The sequence below is a fragment of the Panulirus ornatus genome, chromosome 19 (genome assembly GCF_036320965.1).
Source record: "Panulirus ornatus isolate Po-2019 chromosome 19, ASM3632096v1, whole genome shotgun sequence".
Lineage (NCBI taxonomy): Eukaryota > Metazoa > Arthropoda > Malacostraca > Decapoda > Palinuridae > Panulirus > Panulirus ornatus.
In genome coordinates this window covers 60,314,814-60,333,155 of record NC_092242.1, presented here as the reverse complement: position 1 = coordinate 60,333,155, position 18,342 = coordinate 60,314,814, and the positions used below count along the sequence as shown (strand labels likewise).

Genomic DNA, 18,342 nt, shown 5'->3' with positions numbered 1-18,342 from the left:
AAAAGACAACCTAATGAAAAGCAGAGGATGGCCAGAGACCAGGAGGAGGAACTGACCCCACGCCTTATCCAACATTCCCATGACCTTTACACCCCTTATCTTCGTCACTTCTTTACACGTTATCCATGACATCACTTCACCGTGACGTGAGGCGCCTGTGACATCATCCTCTTCCAGGAATCACTTACCGTCGCCAATGATTCATCTCGGTACATTGCGACACTGTAGACGCAACTGATCAGGTCAGACAAGGTCGTGTGGTTCAGGGACAACGGCGAGGTCAGGCCCCTCCACTGACTGTGAACATCCGCGACACATGAGCACCACAGGTCGCTCACACCTCACAAGCCAGCTCGCTGACATGTAAGGAGGTCGTTTGTATGCAATTACCGTAAAAACAGTGAAATGGTATGTTTCCTTTGGCGCACCTTGGGTCTCTTGATGTGCTGGGAACTCCACGCCTGCTGAGGTGTTGTTCTCTCTGGTGTTCTGTGAACTCCACGCCTGCTTCGGTGCTGTTCTTTCTGACGTTCTGTGAACTCCAAACCTGATGAGGTGTGTGCAATCACAGGTTTGCTGGGAACTCCACGACTGCTGAGGTGATGAGCTGTTATTCTCCCTGGTTTGTTTAGGATTCTACTGCCGCTGAGGTGTTGTTCTTTCTGGCGTTTTGTGGACTCCACACCTGCTGAGGTGGTGCACTCTCTCTGGTGCCCTGGGGACTCCACACCTGCTGAGGTGGTGCACTCTCTCTGGTGTCCTGGGGACTTCACACCTGCTGAGGTGGTGCATTCTCTCTGGTGCCCTGGGGACTCCACACCTGTCGAGGTGGTGTTGTTCTACTTGCTGTCCTGGGGACTCCACACCTGTTGAGGTGTTGTTCTCGCTAGTGAGCTGGGGACTCCACTCCTGTCCAGGTGTTGTTGTCCCTGCTGTGCTGGGGACTCCACACCTGTCGAGGTGTTGTTCTCGCTGGTGAGCTGGAGGCTCCACACCTATTGAGGTAGTGAGGTGTTCTCCATGTTAAGGTGTACGTCTCCCTCGGGTCGCCACACCAACACCAGCCATCTTAGCGACTGCATCAAGCGATTCTGATGTGGAAATAAAGAATTTTTTTTTTTGAAAATCCAAATTTGTGAACTTGTTCCAGTGTCAGGAGACTAGAGGGAGAGAGAGAGAGAGAGAGAGAGAGAGAGAGAGAGAGAGAGAGAGAGAGAGAGAGAGAGAGAGAGAGAGAGAGAGAGAGAGTGAGAGAGGGTTCGACTAGCAGTAGGTTGGTCCTGGAAATGAGCAGGACATAGCAGTGGCTTTGACCTTGGGAGTAATAGCATATTTGTGCTTGATAACATTGCTCACTGTTGTTGGTGTAGTCAGGACCCAGCGTCTGCTACACTGTTGTTGGTGTGGTCAGGACCCAGCGTCTGCTACGCTGTTGTTGGTGTGGTCAGGACCCAGCGTCCGCTACACTGTTGTTGGTGTGGTCAGGACCCAGCGTCCGCTACACTGTTGTTGGTGTGGTCAGGACCCAGCGTCCGCTACACTGTTGTTGGTGTGGTCAGGACCCAGCGTCTGCTATACTGTTGTTGGTGTGGTCAGGACCCAGCGCCTGCTACACTGTTGTTGGTGTGGTCAGGACCCAGCGCCTGCTACGCTGTTGTTGGTGTGGTCAGGACCCAGCGTCCGCTACACTGTTGTTGGTGTGGTCAGGACCCAGCGTCTGCTACGCTGTTGTTGGTGTGGTCAGGACCCAGCGTCTGCTACGCTGTTGTTGGTGTGGTCAGGACCCAGCGTCTGCTTCACTGTTGTTGGTGTGGTCAGGACCCAGCGTCTGCTACACTGTTGTTTGTGTAGTCAGGACCCAGCGCCTGCTACACTGTTGTTGGTGTGGTCAGGACCCAGCGCCTGCTACACTGTTGTTTGTGTAGTCAGGACCCAGCGCTGCTACACTGTTGTTGGCGTGGTCAGGACCCAGCGCCTGCTACACTGTTGTTGGTGTGGTCAGGACCCAGCGCCTGCTACACATTCAGGCAATCACTAAATACTAACAATACAGAAATATGATAACGTGTTGGCGTGAACGGGTTCCTTCCGTTGGTTTGAAACATTGCGAATCATTGAAAAAAGATAATCACCCATCATGACTTTTTGTATCATTCCTTAAACTGTTTCGTCGATTCTGTAGATCTAGGGGTCAATTTCCTTATTTCTTTCATTTAGCAATTGAGACTGTGGTTTGTAGACCAGTGCATAACCAGGTTGATCGGATGTAGTCGTACATACTGTGTCTTTACTGGGCCTCCCCCAGTGTAGTGCCTTACTGGTCTTAACTTTGCTTGGTATTACAGCTTCTCCCAGGGACTGGTCCAGCGACCTGGGGGTGACCTGGGGGCCCTCAGTATTGCAGCTCCTCCTTAGGTTTGGTCCAGCACCCTGGGGGTTCCCTCAACATTGCAGCTCCTCCCTAGCTTTGGTCCAGCACCCTGGGAGCCCTCAGCATTGCAGCTCCTCCCTAGCTTTGGTCCAGCACCCTGGGGGCCCTCAACATTGCAGCTCCTCCCTCGGTTTGGTCCAGCACCCTGGGGGCCCTCATCATTGCAGCTCCTCCCTAGCTTTGGTCCAGCACCCTGGGAGACCTCAGCATTGCAGCTCCTCCCTAGAATTGGTGCAGCACCCTGGGAGCCCTCAACATTGCAGCTCCTCCCTCGGTTTGGTCCAGCACCCTGGGGGCCCTCATCATTGCAGCTCCTCCCTAGCTTTGGTCCAGCACCCTGGGGGCCCTCAGCATTGCAGCTCCTCCCTAGAATTGGTGCAGCACCCTGGGGGTTCCCTTAACATTGCAGCTCCTCCCTCGGTTTGCTCCAGCACCCTGGGGGCCCTCATCATTGCAGCTCCTCCTTAGACTTGGTCCAGCACCCTGGGGGCCCCTCAACATTGCAGCTCCTCTCAAGGTTTGGTCCAGCACCCTGGGGGCCCTCAGCATTGCAGCTCCTCCTTAGACTTGGTTCAGCACCCTGAGGGCCCCTCAACATTGCAGCTCCTCTCAAGGTTTGGTCCAGCACCCTGGGGGCCCTCAGCATTGCAGCTCCTCCCTAGGTTTGATCCAGCACCCTGGGAGCCCTCAGCATTGCAGCTCCGCCCTAGGTTTTGTCCAGCACCCTGGGGGCCCTCAGCATTGCAGCTCCTCCCTAGGTTTGGTCCAGCACCCTAGGGGCCCTCAGCATTGCAGCTCCTCCCTAGAATTGGTCCAGCACCCTGGGGGCCCTCAACATTGCAGCTCCTCCCTAGCTTTGGTCCAGCAACATTGCAGCTCCTCCCTAGGTTTGGTCCAGCACCCTAGGGGCCCTCAGCATGTTATATTAAAGCTTTTCCCGAGAACTGGTCCAATACCCTGGGATACAGCTTGTGTATAGGTTGTGGCAGGTGTGGTGATGTGTTTAGGTTGTGGCTAGTATGGTGATGTGTATAATTTGCAGCAGGTGTCATGCTGTTCATGGGTTGTGGCAGGTGTGGTGCTGTGTATATGTTGTGCCGGGTGTGGTTTTGTGTATAGGTTATGGCAGGTGTGGTGTTGTGTATAGGTTGTTTAGGTTGTAGCAGGTGTAGTGTTATGTATAGCTATAGCAGATGTAGTGCTGTGTATAGCTATAGCAAGTGTGGTGGTGTGTATAGGCTATAGCAGATTTGGTGGTGTGTACCCCGAGGGATGAGCATGGTACAGCGTTGGGAGGGAACCACAAGCCTCGCCTCGCCAGGACTCAAAGGTCCAGAGTTCATGGAGGAAGACAGTGCTGGAATACTTCTCGCACCGCTCCCCAGGAATTCCTGATGGACGGAAATAGTAGTTTTGTGGTCGTGATGACCTTGTCTTGGAGGTGCAGCAGGTAGCCCTGACTGACGGTGTGGTGGTCGTTTTCACACTGTCAGGACTGTGTGTGTGTGTGTGTGTGTGTGTGTGTAGCATGGGGAAGAGTCGTAGCGGGTGTACTTGCATGTGTAGCATAGGGAAGGGTCGTGATGGGTTTACTTATATGTGTAGCATGGGGATGGGTCGTAGTGGGTATACCCGAGTGTGTAGCGTGGGGAAGAGTCGTAGCGGGTATACCTGGGTGTGTAGCATGGGGAAGAGTCGTAGTGGGTATACCTGTGTGTGTAGCGTGGGGAAGAGTCGTAGCGGGTATACCTGGGTGTGTAGCATGGGGAAGAGTCGTAGCGGGTATACCCGGGACCTCCTCCCTTGTCAAGCCAGGAGATACATTGTCCAGACACCCGTCCCTCACCTCTCGGCTCGGGACCTCCTCCCTGGTCACATCAGGAGTGTCCAGAGTCCAGACGTCTCCTAATCACTGCTCCACTTGCATATACGGCTCAACCTGAGCGCGGGTCCCAGTCATTTAACGTTAATACTTCAGTAAAGGTTTAGAGACGATACTTGTACTGAAGGCAAGCTGCTGCAGTCACCTTGACCTCACCCTGACTGGCTAGCTATCTTGCTAGATATCTGGCTGTCTCAGTTTTCGTGACCACAGGGAACACGTACACCCTATCACGACCTCCACACCAGTGCGTCACCCGTCTGACACAGACCACGTCAAATGCTGGTCTTCAGCTGCTTCTCTTCATCCTACTCCTCGACTTCATTCGAACTCTGAATCTCGTGAAATTGGGCAAGATTTACGTCAGACACAGACATCGAGGGCTACACGCACGCCCAATGACGCAGCGACGTTCATGGGTCCAGCATGAACAGGATCCAAGCGTGACATTTTACGCTAAATATAAACCCAAGTGTTACACGCTTGACTTGTGTGGGAAGTCACGCTGAACTGAGATAAGTGATGGAGCCAGAACGGTAAGCTGTTGAGGCATCATGTGTACCGGAGTGAGTCTCCAGGAAGCAGATATAATGCCAGTGTTGCCTCAGTCAACTCAGGTTCAGCAGAGGTCAGCCACGGCACAGTCTGCTGAGCTGCAGGAGTAGTGAGCTGAGCAGAGCGAACGCCTGACCAGCAATGTTATAATAAGGAGATGCGTCGCGTTATACAAACATCGTCTTACTTTCACCTCGGGCAACGTACGTTCACATGCTTGAAATAACAAAATCCTTGGTACATATTTGGCCGACGTTAGAGATGATCCATCTGTTACTCAGAACAACAGAGATCATCCCCGACTGACACAACAAGCAACAATGGTGATTCTTCAAAACGAACTTAATCAAGAAAGTAGTTAATTGGCCATAGATGAGTAAGCTTGTCTAGGTGTGTGTGTGTAATTGCCTTGAAAAGTGTATGTATACCTTGCCATGTGTGACTATACCTCGCTACGTGTGTGTATATACCTTGTCAGGTGCGAATATACCTTGCCAGGTGTGTACATACCTTGTCAAGTGTGATTATAACCTGCCAGGTATATATATATGCCTTGACAGGTGCATACATCCCTTACCAGTAGTGTAATACCTTGCCTGGTCTGTACGTGGCTTGTCAAGAATATACTTTCCTTAACAAGTGTGTACATATTCTGCCAGATGTTGAGATACCTTGCCAGGTGTGTATATATCTTGACAGGTATGGACACATCATACCAGGTGTGAAAATAACATGTCTGGTGTAGACACACCTTGCCAGGTGTGGATATACCAAGCCAGGTGTTGACGTTTGTTATTGTGAAGGACTGACGTCATGTGGTTAACCTGACCTTTAGCATCAGAAGTAAAGAATTGTGTTCTTGTGTACACAGAACGCCATGTGTTGCCTGCCGCCACCCTCGAGAAGTACCGCAGACATACCATGTGTTTCTTGTCTCTATCCTTAGGAGATACCACAGACGTACCATGTCTTCCTGTCGCCAACCTTGGGAAGTACCACAGACATACCATGTCTTGCCTCTCCTCCTCCATCCTCAGGAGGTACCACAGACACACCATGTGTTGCCTCTCCTCCTCCATCCTCGGGAAGTAACACGTACATAATACCATGTGTTTCCTGCTTCCACCCGGGGGAGGTACCGCAAACGTACCTTCATGTGCTCCCTCCTCCACCCTAAAGTGGTACCACGGACGTGTGTTGCCTGCCTCCTCCCTTTGGAGGAAATACCACAGACATACCATGTGTTGCCCGCCTCCATCCTCGAGAAGCACCACAGACAAATTTCTCTGTTCCTCCTCGTATTTTCCGAGCAATATTTGCGCTCCGCCAAATAAGCAGAACTTAATTTTTCTTCCTATATTAAAGTTGTTCAGGCGTGTCGAGAAGCTGGGCGAACTTTGTGCTTAATGAAGACTGGGCCAGGCGTCTTACCCCCCCTGACATCACTGGCTGCCAACATCAGCTTATAACATCAGTTGGTAACATCAGTAACACTGGTAACAGCTGGACAACACTATAGTTTTGGGGCGCAACACAGGTGTCTCCCTACAAGGAGTCTTCATTCATTATAGAATAACAAATTTTCTTTATTATTTCTCTCAACTCAAGTTTGGCTTGACTGTGGCAGGGTTCAGTCTGTGGCTGCCTCTCTCTCTCTAGGACCCGCTGTCTGTGTCTCATGGCTCAGTCTATAGCCACGGGCGGGGATCCTGGTGGTCTGTTATGGAAAGTTGCGTAAAACTTGTCATTTGCCGCTCGCCATTGTGGATCTGGAGTGATTATGTCAATAACACTTTGGAACTAGGAACTGAAATTCGATATTTTTTCTGGATTTATAAACACACACACACACACACACACACACACACATTCTGAGAACGAGTCGAAGTGACCAGCGGAGTACCACAGAGTTCTCTTCTTGGATCATGACTCCTCTTGATCCATGTAAATGACTCGCTCGCAAGAGGGCAAGCACTCCTACCTGATCATGTTTGCAGATGATGCAGAGGTCATGCCGAAGGTGAAAAGCGAAGAGGATTGCATCAGCATACAAAGGGACGTTGACAAACTCCAAAATTTGGTCTTGGTTATGAAGTTTAACCCGAGCAAATATAAAGTATGAGGATGGGCCACGATGAAAGAAAGACTCGATATGTTTATCATGTACCAGGAAACAAGCTGCAGGAATATGTGTGTTAAGAGAAGCGTAGGCAGGCAAGGTCCCCAGCCTGTCAATAGTCCCACCCTGGGAGAACAGTGCTGGAGACCGACTGTCTGCTGACAAATATTAAGATGACATTTGAGTTCCCAAATATGAAATATTTCACCAAGATGTTGACGACATTCATAAGGCCAAAATAAACTATGCTTCTAAAGTCTGGTCACCGTTCCTATAAAAGTACGAAGAGTGGATAGAGAAGGTCCAGAGGAGAGCAGCAAAGGTGGTACCAGAATTAAGAAGGCTAAGTTATAAGGAAAGGCTCGAGGCTTTCAATTTGCCCTCATCGGAAGAGACAGTAGCAAGAGATGACTTTATCTCAGCATAAATGTCTTTGAAACAGATTGATGACTTACTTCGCGAACAGTTCTTCCATATGTGGGGTTAGAATAACCACAAGATGTAACATGTAATATAGTAAAAAATTGATAAAGGAAAAAAAAAAGATGTAAGGAAGCACTTTTTTGAGTATACCAGGTAAGTTGTATGGGAGGGTATTGATTGAGAGGGTGAAGACATGTACATAGCATCATACTGAGGAGCAGTGTGGTTTCAGAAGAGGTAGAGGATGTGTGGATCAGGTGTTTACCTTAAAGGATGTATGGGAAAAATATCTAGATGGATTTGTATGCGGCATTTATGGATCTGAAGAAAGCATATTATAGGGTTGATGGAGATGCTTTGTGAATATACGGTGTGAGTGGAAAACTGCTAGAAGCAATGAGAAGTTTTATCATGGGTGAAAGGCTGGTTCACGAGTTTAAAAGAAAGGAGAGTGAATGGTTCTAAGTGAAGGTTGGTCAGCGGCAGGGGTGTGTGATGTCCCCATCCATGGTTGTTTGATTTGTTTATGTTTGGAGTGATGAGGGAGCTAAATGCGAGAGTCTTGGAGAGACGGGAGAGTATGCAGTCTGTTGGGGATGAGATGGCTCGAAAAGTAAGTCAATTACTATTTGCTGGTGATACAATATTGATGGCAGCTTTGAGTGAGAAACTTCAGAAGTGAGTGACTGAGTTTGGAAATGTGTGAAAAGAGAAAGCTGCGAGTGAATGTGGACAAAAGCAAGGTTATTAGGTTAAGCAGGGTTGGGAGACAAGCTAGTTGGGATGTAAGTTTGAATGGAGAAAAAATTGGAGGAAGTGAAGGGTTTTAGGCATCTGGGGGAAGACTTGGCAACGAACGGAACCATGGAAGCGGAAGCGAATCATAGGGTGGTGGAGGGGGCGAAGGTTCTGGACGAGGGAGCAAGAATCTAGTAGCTCTTGCTGTCAGAGCCATTTTGTAGGACGAAGGACCATGAACTGGATGGAACCTACTGCCAGAGTCATATTGCAGGACGAGGGTCCATGAACCTGGTAGCTCTTGCTACCAGAGTCATATTGTAGAGCGTGGAAGCATGAACCTGGTGGCTCCTGCTGTCAGAGTCATATTGCAAGACGAGGGACCCCCCTGATCCTGATGGCCCCTTCTGCTGGACCCTTAGTGCAGGACAAGGGACCATGAACCTGGTGGCTCCTGACAGGTAGCTGGTCCTGGTATTATCATTGCAGCACGAGCCAAGGATTCCTTAGCATTCCACGCTACTGTGCTCACTCCACAATAGTGGCGATAATCTTGGCTATAGGATGTAATATTGACCCCTCTAGGACGGGAGCCCTAAGTCCGACCCCTCGCTGCTGCACCTGCGGCCCACAAGTCTTTAAGTGTCCAGGAACAAAGGGGCAGCGGACAATCATGTCAATTCTTTGTACAACATTTGTGATATTCGACCATAATAGCGATTTTCATAGCGCTTTATTGCCCCAAATTTCATGTAATGACTGCTTCAAGGACGAAGATGTCCTGAATGTCGGGGGGAGGAGGAGTAGGGAGGCCCTGAGGGTGTTGTACCTGAGTGTGTGTAGTGATGGGTTGTCATGGCTGAGGGTGTTGTACCTGAGTGTGTGTGGTGATGGGCCGTCTTGGCCCTGAGGGTGTTGTACCTGAGTGTGTGTGGTGATGGGCCGTCTTGGCTGAGGGTGTTGTACCTGAGTGTGTGTGTGGTGATGGGCCGTCTCAGCTGAGTGTGTGTGTGGTGATGGGTCGTCATGGCTGAGGTGCAGCCGCACGTTGTCATGGCTGAGGTGCAGCCACATGTTGTCATGGCTGAGGTGCAGCCACATGTTGTCATGGCTGAGGTGCAGCCACATGTTGTCATGGCTGAGGTATAGCCGCAGGTCGTCGTGGCTGAGGTATAGCCGCTGGTCGTCGTGGCTGAGGTATGGCCGCAGGTCGTCGTGGCTGAGGTATAGCCGCAGGTCGTCATGGCTGTGGTATAGCCGCAGGTCGTCGTGGCTGAGGTATAGCCGCAGGTCGTCGTGGCTGAGGTATAGCCGCAGGTCGTCGTGGCTGAGGTATAGCCGCAGGTCGTCGTGGCTGAGGTATAGCCACATCACATGGTAATGTCAAGAGGAAAAAAAATATATTCTTCGCATTCATGAGTATCATAGTTAGCATGACAGATTGCCACGTACACGGACGCCATGTGTCGCCTACCATCACGTACAGAGCAACACCACGTACCGGCGAATATCCCGTTCAGGAAGAACACCATTTAAGGACGGACGGACGCCAGAGAGAGAGGGAGGGAGGCGCGAACATCTAGTGGACGGGTCGTCCTTTGAAAAAATCAGGCTTTGGTTCAACACCCAGCAGGAAGCCTCACCACATGGCTGTCATCACATGGAACCTTAATAAGGGAGTGGGCCGGCCACACCAAGTCACACACACGTCTCAACTCTAACCAGCTCGAGGAGGGAAAAAAAATATATATTCATGAGTTATGTGGATAATGTCCCGTGTCGTTCATGGCTGCCGGAGAGCCTCTGGGACGATGAGATCATCCTGTGAGGAGGATGCCCCGAGGGGCGGTCCCGGAGGGCTTGGCGTAAGGCGAGAATGTACAGTGGTCGTCAGGAGGGCGTGGTTGGGCCAGGCGTCCTTGCCGGGAACTGGCGAAGACTTTATTGGGAGGAGATAAATACGATGTTCCGGAGAGACGGGAAAGATGGCCAGACGTTAAGAGAACAGACGCTGAGGGGGAACAGACACTCGGAGAGAGAAACAGACACTAAGAGAAAATAGACACCAGGGAGACAACATGAAGCTGGGGAGGAAACAGACGTTGGGGAGACAGCAATGAAACCAAACTCAGGGGAGACATCATGATAAACACGACAATGGGGAGGAGGGACAGACACTAGGGAGAAACGCGACATTTGCGAAGAAAACACTGGGAGGAAACGCGACACCGGGGTAGAAAACTAACACTATGTATAAGACACGACACTGGGAGAAAACAGGCACTAGGGAGAAAACAAAACACGGGAGAAAACAGACCCTTGTGCGAGAAAACGTCACCACTGGGGATAAATGGACAGTAGAGAAAACACGACACGGGACAGAAATCAAGTGCTGTGGAGAAAACATGACGCTGGGGAGGAAAAAAAATAAACTAGGGAGATTGGACAACACTGAGGAGCCAAAAACTTGAAATTAAGACGAGATGATGATGATGACGGAGGTAGAACTTACTGGTTCTCTCACAGATCTGACCTGATCACCAGTTAGAACTAGATATTTCCTGTTGCATTGTCGATCCTAATAACCAGGATAGGATCCGACCGCAAACTGTCTCTTGTGGTGTGTATACTCGAGGGAAAATACGCGAAACTTGACACCGACGCAGGGTTCCAGCGTGCAGGACAAGCGTGCCCAGGAGTGGGTACAATACACCACACGTTTTACCTCGAGTGAGGCGCTGCACTCTCTCGTCCTTCAGGATTGTTAACATATGGACTGATTTACCAATCAGAGTCGTTGAAATCAATGCCACAGATACGCTTAAGTATAGACTTGATGAACATTTCGCTTCAAATCCACAACTGACGATATTTGCACCTCGCTAGCTACACGATAAGATCTGTATGTCTTTCTCCTCCCACCACAATGATCTATCAGTTTCTGTCCGTTTCCACCATCTCAAACAGCCTCGTTACGACCCAGTCAGTGGTCTGTTGCTGGATGAAGTCAGTCGTATTTTACGTGTCTGACGATCTACCAAGCGGGATTTAAGTATCAAGTTTTTCCCCAGAATGGTGGCTTCAGGAGCCATCTTTTTTCCTCAGTTGTCTGAGAATTTATCTTGGTGCTGTGGAAGGCAAGTCTTGCTTAAGTTATCAAGTATTTATTTTGGTTGATGACCCCTTCTCATTCCTACAGCTGATGGTGATGGGTGATGTGTAAGATAACTCGAAAACTGTCAGTAATGTTTTTGATCATGACGAGAACATGCAGATGAACTGAAGTAAGAAGAACAACATGTGTGGTGTGAAGGATTGTGGAACATTTCGGTTACTGCGACCCTAAGAACATCGATCAGTATGAGGGTATGACCCCGTCCGTACCTGGGCGACTATATGACCAGCAAAATGAGTCGATGACTCTTCCCCTCCCCCTCAGCTCCGAGTGTCTTACCAGGTCATTAGTCTGACATACCTCATAACAAACAACTTTGTAAAACGATAAAGCACCTCGGGCTCGTCTCGTGTATCATTCCACACAATGTTAAACGGAACAGGACATACATAAAGTTGGGTTGTGATTGTGTTCTGTCATCTTGGCCAAAGGTTTGATAGGACTTCCAGACCTGCCACTGCCTCGCCACAAACAACCCGCCACACCTTGAAGTTATATGGTCCAGCTTAACTTAGAACTTGTCAGACGATGTTATAACATCACAGGAGGTAATCTTTGCTAGATTGAAAATTACAGTTAATGTTGATGTACAAGATAGTGGAAATTGGTTGTTGTAGGTGGGTGTAAGTACACGACAGGGGAACGTTCTCGGGTGAAGTGTTGGCATATGATGTAGGTGGGTGCAAATACACCACAGGGGAAGGTTCTCAGATCAAGTGTTGGCATATGATGTGCGTGAGTGTGAATACACCACAGGGAAAGATTCTTAGATCAAGGTTTGAGATGTCTCGGTATGGAGCAAATGCCGATATTCGTAAAGTGTTTCCTAATCTTTCTTTTTTTTCACAGGAGACTCAACGATGTCACCTTCCACTACAAACCTTATGGTTGTGGTGAACAGATGAAACAAATGTGTAGCTCATGACTGTGCCTCACGCCTCTCCAAAGTATGTAAGTGTAAACATTTATCTTTTTCCTTTTTATTTCCTTATCAGTTTATGATTCCGTTTTAATTGCCAAATGATGTACACTATGATTGTCCAAGTGTTGGCTCTCGTATTCCAGTCTGTCCATGTCTTTCCTTCCGTCTGGTTTACATCTCCAACTCCTCTTGACTTTCGTCCACACCTCACACTATATGTAATGTACAACGTATAATGCGCTGAAACCCGCCCAATGTGCACAGCCAATCCCCACGGATCTTAAGATAGTTACCCCTGACCGCTTTATACGACCTGTTTCAGCTCAATGATAGTGCGTCGTCCCCTGTATAGCTCTTGGCTTCAATTCCCTCTATCGCTTGTACGTCTCACACTTGTACATTCACACACCACCGCCGCAGAACAATCTCAGGGAATAAGTGGGAAGTTTTCTTCCCAGTCTCCTTCAAAATCATGTCTCTCTCATGATATTCAAGTTAAGAATATCTTTTTATCTATCATTTGTGGGGGATTTTCTGAAGCTTTTATTCTCTTTCGAGTGTCATTGGGGAGCCTAGCTAGCAGCAGTTTTCCTTGGAAGTTGTCCAAGTTATACGGGGAAGAAGAGAGCGGCGTGGTGAGCACAAACCTACCAGCCACTGAGGTGAGGGAGAAGGAAACGCTTGGCTAAACTAGTCAATGAAGAGTTGCCCCATCCACCGTCTGTGACGGTCTGTCAGGTCGGTGTAGAGTGTGGTCATGTCCCGTGTTTCGTAGGGTGACTGAGGGTCGTCTGTCGTGATAAAGGTGGTTTCTGTTATGTGAAGACGCTTGGGAACTCTATCATGCCTAAGTTTTTTCGCTGAGTCTGCCTTCTGCTGTCTCGTTGGTCTGACTCCCAATTGCTTTCCCATATATAACTTGGTTGCCATGTTGGAGACGTCTGGCGATAAGGTCTTGTGAGGTTCCCTCCTACAGACTGTATGTTATTAAGGAGTCCACACTCTCCATCTTGACAGTTGAACTCATGAACTACACGAGAACGTTCAAGGGGATTGTGATTGCGATTGAGGTTGTTAGCAGAGATAACGTATCTGGTCTTTAGGTTCTTATGGTAGATAATGAGTTAGATTTGGCAGTCATGTCGCGTGGCACTTGGTGTTCTTGCAGATCATGTTATGAGTATCCTTGCGTCTGTTTCTCCCTGACCCCAGAGTCTGTGTCTGCTGTGGTCTTCCCTACCTTGTGGCCCCCTGCGTCTGTCTGCTGTGCTCTCCACTGCTTCTTGACCTCTGTGTCTATGTCTACGGTGCTCCTCCGTGCCTCGTGACCCCTCTATCTGTGTCTGCTGCACTCTCTTCTGCCTTGTGACCCAGGTATTTGTGTCTGTTGTGTTATCCGCTGCCACAACCCCTATGTACGTGTCTGATGTGTTCTGTTCTGCCTCTTGACCGCTGCATCTGCATATTCCCAGGTCTGGTCCTCATCAAAGAGCATCTCCCATGATCACACTCCCTGTCAGGTGCACCTCACCTGGGTGTAACCCCTGTCAAGGTGTATCTCACATAGGTCTACCCCCTGCCAAGGTGCGTCCTCTAGGTCTACCCTCAGTCAACGTACACCTCCCATAGGTCTATTCCTTGTCAAGGTGCGTTCCCTAGGTCTATCCCTTGTCAAGGTGCGTCCCCTAGATCTACCCCTGAACTCTGTGCCTCTGGGAGGAGATAATGAGGCGTATTGTTCCCCAGAGAATATTGCCTGGAGGCTCCCGGCGATTTAAAGCTGGCAATTCTTCCCTCATCATGGCGGCCTGAACACCTCTCAATGGGTCCTTCCTCAGGCGGGCGACGGTGAATAGTGTGCTTCGTACCGAGTCGACCCCGGAGGATGGCTGGCGTCGCCTGGAGACAAGATGGACGCCTTTTGTTCCGCCCAAACCTCACTTCTCTAGGCTGGCAGTTACGCGCCATACTACGTCATCCAATCCTCTCTTGCTGTTTACAGGTCGCATGCCATATAACTAACCCTCTCTGTTGTTTGCCTCAGGTGTTTATTGACCCTTTCTCTCTCTCTTGTCCACGTCATATGTTCGAGGATGGGCCCATACCTTTAGTGTCGGTGATGATCAGAGTCTGGCCCAACCAAGGTCTTGTTGCGAACCACCAGACCATCGCACGTTTCTGTAAGCTGCGGTGAAGGACAGACACTGGGTTTACAACAGTCATTCTCATGAAAATGATGCAGCTGATGGCTGCTGGAGATTAGGGGAGCTGATGGCTTCTGGAGATTAGTGCAGATGATGGCTGCTGGAGATTAGTGCAGGTGATGGCTGCTAGAGATGACTGCAGGTGATGGTTGCTGAAGATGACTGCAGGTGATGGTTGTTGGAGATGACTGCAGTTGATGGCTGCTGGAGATGACCCTAGGTGATGGTTGCTGGAGACTAGTGCAGCTGATGGCTGCTGGAGATGACTGCTGGTGATGGTTGCTGGAGATGACTGCAGGTGATGGCTGCTGAGATGACTCTAGGTGATGGTTGCTGGAGATGACTGCAGATGATGGTTGCTGGAGATGGGTGCTGGTGATGGTTGCTGGAGATGACTGTAGGTGATGGTTGCTGGAGATGACTGCAGGTGATGGCTGCTGAGATGACCTTAGGTGATGGTTGCTGGAGATGACCCTAGGTGATGGTTGCTGGAGATGACTGCTGGTGATGGCTGCTGAAGATGACTGCAGATGATGGTTGCTGGAGATGACTGCAGGTGATGGCTGCTGGGGATGACCCTAGGTGATGGTTGCTGGAGATGGCTGCAGGTGATGGCTGCTGGAGATTACTGCTGGTGATGGCTGCTGGAGATGACCCTAGGTGATGGTTGCTGGAGATGGCTGCAGGTGATGGCTGTTGGAGATTACTGCTAGTGATGACCTTAGGTGATGGTTGCTGGAGATGGCTGCAGGTGATGGCTGCTGGAGATTACTGCTGGTGATGACCCTAGGTGATGGTTGCTGGAGATGGCTGCAGGTGATGGCTGCTGGTGATGACTGCAGATGATGGCTGCTGGAGATGACCCCAGGTGATGGTTGCTGGAGATGGCTGCAGATGATGGCTGCTGGAGATGACCCTAGGTGATGGTTGCTGGAGATGACTGCAGATGGTGACTGCTGGTGATGACTGCAGGTGATGGCTGCTGGTGATGACCCTAGGTGATGCAGAAGAGAGCGTGATCGACGAGATGCATCATAACCTAGATGCCAAAGGAAGACTTTCCAAGACTCGCCAGTCGCTCTTATCAGTAAGGTATTAAAAGAATATGATCTCCAAGTTTCAAACTAGAGTAAACCATAGTAAACTGACTGTAAACTCTTCAGCATACGAGGACCTGCGTCGGTTTATGGGAATTACAACCCATTTTCCTAAACTGTTCTTCCTTAAACACCGAATCTCAGTCTATGATTTTATCTAAGGCGTCTGAGGTGTAACGCTGATGTCTCAGGCGTGAGCAAGTGATCCAGATGTTTGATGTGTATCCAGTATGTCTGAAGATCGTCCTAGATACTTCGAGGGTCGTATAGATATTTGGGTGGTGACTGGCACAGATGTCTGGGGACTGATCCAGGCATCTGTTTAGAAGCAGAGATGTCTAGGGCGTGACCTAGGTGTCTGTAGAGTCACCTAAAGGTCTGGGAAGTGGCCTGCTCAGACGTCCGTAGAGTAGCCGAGATAGTCTGAGGCGTGAGCTAGATTTTTGTAGACAGGCTAAGATGTCTTAAGACGTTTCTGAGATGAGCCTCACAGTTTATGAAGATGAATCACACCTTCTCGATCTAAATGTGACCTTCAAGTATTCGTCCTCGACTGAACATGGCATGTACGTGCAATCACGGAAGCAATTGTCATACTTCCATAATGTTAACAACCTTCATAAACTTTTAAGAAAAAAATGAACTGCTACAAAAGCATAACAACAAAACACTTATTTAAGTAAATGTATCGTGAAGTATTAGGTTCACAAATCATCGCTCGCTTTCCTAAGATTTCAGTTATGGCAAGAAATAGATAACAAGATTTGGACCTCCGTGGTGTGGTGGTTAGTGTTGTTGACCGTGATGCATTAACGGGCCGCCAAGGTTCAAATGCATGAATTCAAATTCTGGTTTCGGAAGACGGTCCACAGTCAACCCAGCTGTTCATCCTTCCCTCGGCGTTGGTTGATGAAATGATTACCTACCTTATGCTAGGATATATATATACATCTGGATCACTTGCTCACGCCTGAGGAGGTGAAGTGTTTTAGATATCTGGGAGTGGATCTGTCAGCGGATGGAACCATGGAAGCGGAAGTGGATCATAGGGTGGGGGAGGGGGCGAAAATTTTGGGAGCCTTGAAAAATGTGTGGAAGTCGAGAACATTATCTCGGGGAGCAAAAATGGGTATGTTTGAGGGAATAGTGGTTCCAACAATGTTGTATGGTTGCGAGGCGTGGGCTATGGATGGATTTGTGCGTGGGAGGATGGATGTGCTGGAAATGAGATGTTTGAGGACAATGTGTGGTGTGAGGTGGTTTGATCGAGTAAGTAACGTGAGGGTAGGAGGGATGTGTGGAAATAAAAAGAGCGTGGTTGAGAGAGCAGAAGAGGGTGTTTTGAAATGGTTTGGGCACATGGAGAGAATGAGTGAGGAGAGGTTGACCAAGAGGATGTGTGTGTCGGAGGTGGAGGGAACGAGGAGAAGAGGGAGACCAAATTGGAGTATATATATATATATATATATATATATATATATATATATATATATATATATATATATATAACAGTCCCCTGTTCTCAACGCAACCTCGCTTATGCGGGGGATGGCGAATAGTATGAGAGAAAGAAAGAAAAAAAAAAAAAGAATATATATATATATATATATATATATATATATATATATATATATATATATATATATATATATATATATAGCGTTACCGAGATGGCCTTGATTAGGGCATTTAGCTACCTGTGCCGTCTCAGCTAATCCAAAAAAGAAAAAAAATTCTTGTAATCCAACATATATGCTCTGCCAGTCACAGTCATTGTTACCCTCGATATAACCATGTGTTTCCACAGAGCAACACTCGCCAAATTAATCACTTTTTTTACCAAGACGAATATCAAAATGTTTTTTGCAGTTTGCCAGAAACCAAACTTGCGGCGTTGCCACGTTTGCTTCTACCTAACCTGGTTACATGGTAGTGGTCATGTCTGGATGCAGCTTTGTCCAAGGCGATGCTCCAGTCATACATAGCAACCCCACCTAATTCCCACTAACAGAAGGCCCTGAAACCCTCCAGGAGAAGGCCCTGAAACCACTACAGGAGATGATCCTTAGGTTCTCAAGTAGATGGCCTTCAGACCCTCTTGTAGATGGCCTCCAGACCCTCCAATAGATAGCCCGTAGACCCGCTAATAGATGGCCTACAGATCCTCCAATAGATGGCCCGCAGGCCTTCCAATTGATGGCCCGCAGACCCTCTTATAGATGTTCCTCAAACCCTTTAGCAGATGGCCCGCAGACCCTCCAATAGATGGTCCTCAAACCCTTTAGCAGATGGCCCGCAGACCCTCCAGTAGATGGTCCTCAATCCCTTTAGCAGATGGCCCGCAGACCCTCCAGTAGATGGTCCTCAATCCCTTTAGCAGATGGCCCGCAGATTCTCTAGCAGAAAGCCACCTGGCAACGTTTATGGTGATGGTACTAATGAACCACCTGGCAACGTTCATGACCATAGTATTCAAGGTCGTCTGTCTGGAACAAGTTGAAAGTGATGACACATAAGATCGCTAGTCAGGCAATAGTTGACGGAAATAACGCACATGTCAGTACTGTACAATAGTTATTGTTGTCCCGCGGTCAGCGTCTGCGGTCTTCTGGTTGAAATATACATATATTATGGCTGGGTCAGTCACCGTAATGGGATATGAGAACAGACGAAGCATAATAGAACGTTATGTAAAGTCTCACAAAGAGATTAGTTCTGCAAGTCTTTGTGTGAACAGCTTCTTTCCAGAAAAAAGCCTCTGGTATCAATGAAAAAAAAAGAGCACATAAATCGAGG

General features: G+C 48.8%; 1 protein-coding gene across 1 annotated transcript in view; it reads left to right on the top strand.

Annotated features, from left to right (window-relative positions):
• The window catches only part of Grip71 (WD repeat-containing protein Grip71), a 209,319-nt gene that overhangs the window by 22,869 nt on the left and 168,108 nt on the right, over positions 1–18,342 (top strand). Inside the window, exon 2 of the mRNA XM_071674003.1 lies at positions 12,173–12,274. The gene's annotated coding sequence lies outside the window, so the exon portion shown is untranslated. The remainder of the gene's footprint in view (positions 1–12,172; positions 12,275–18,342) is intronic.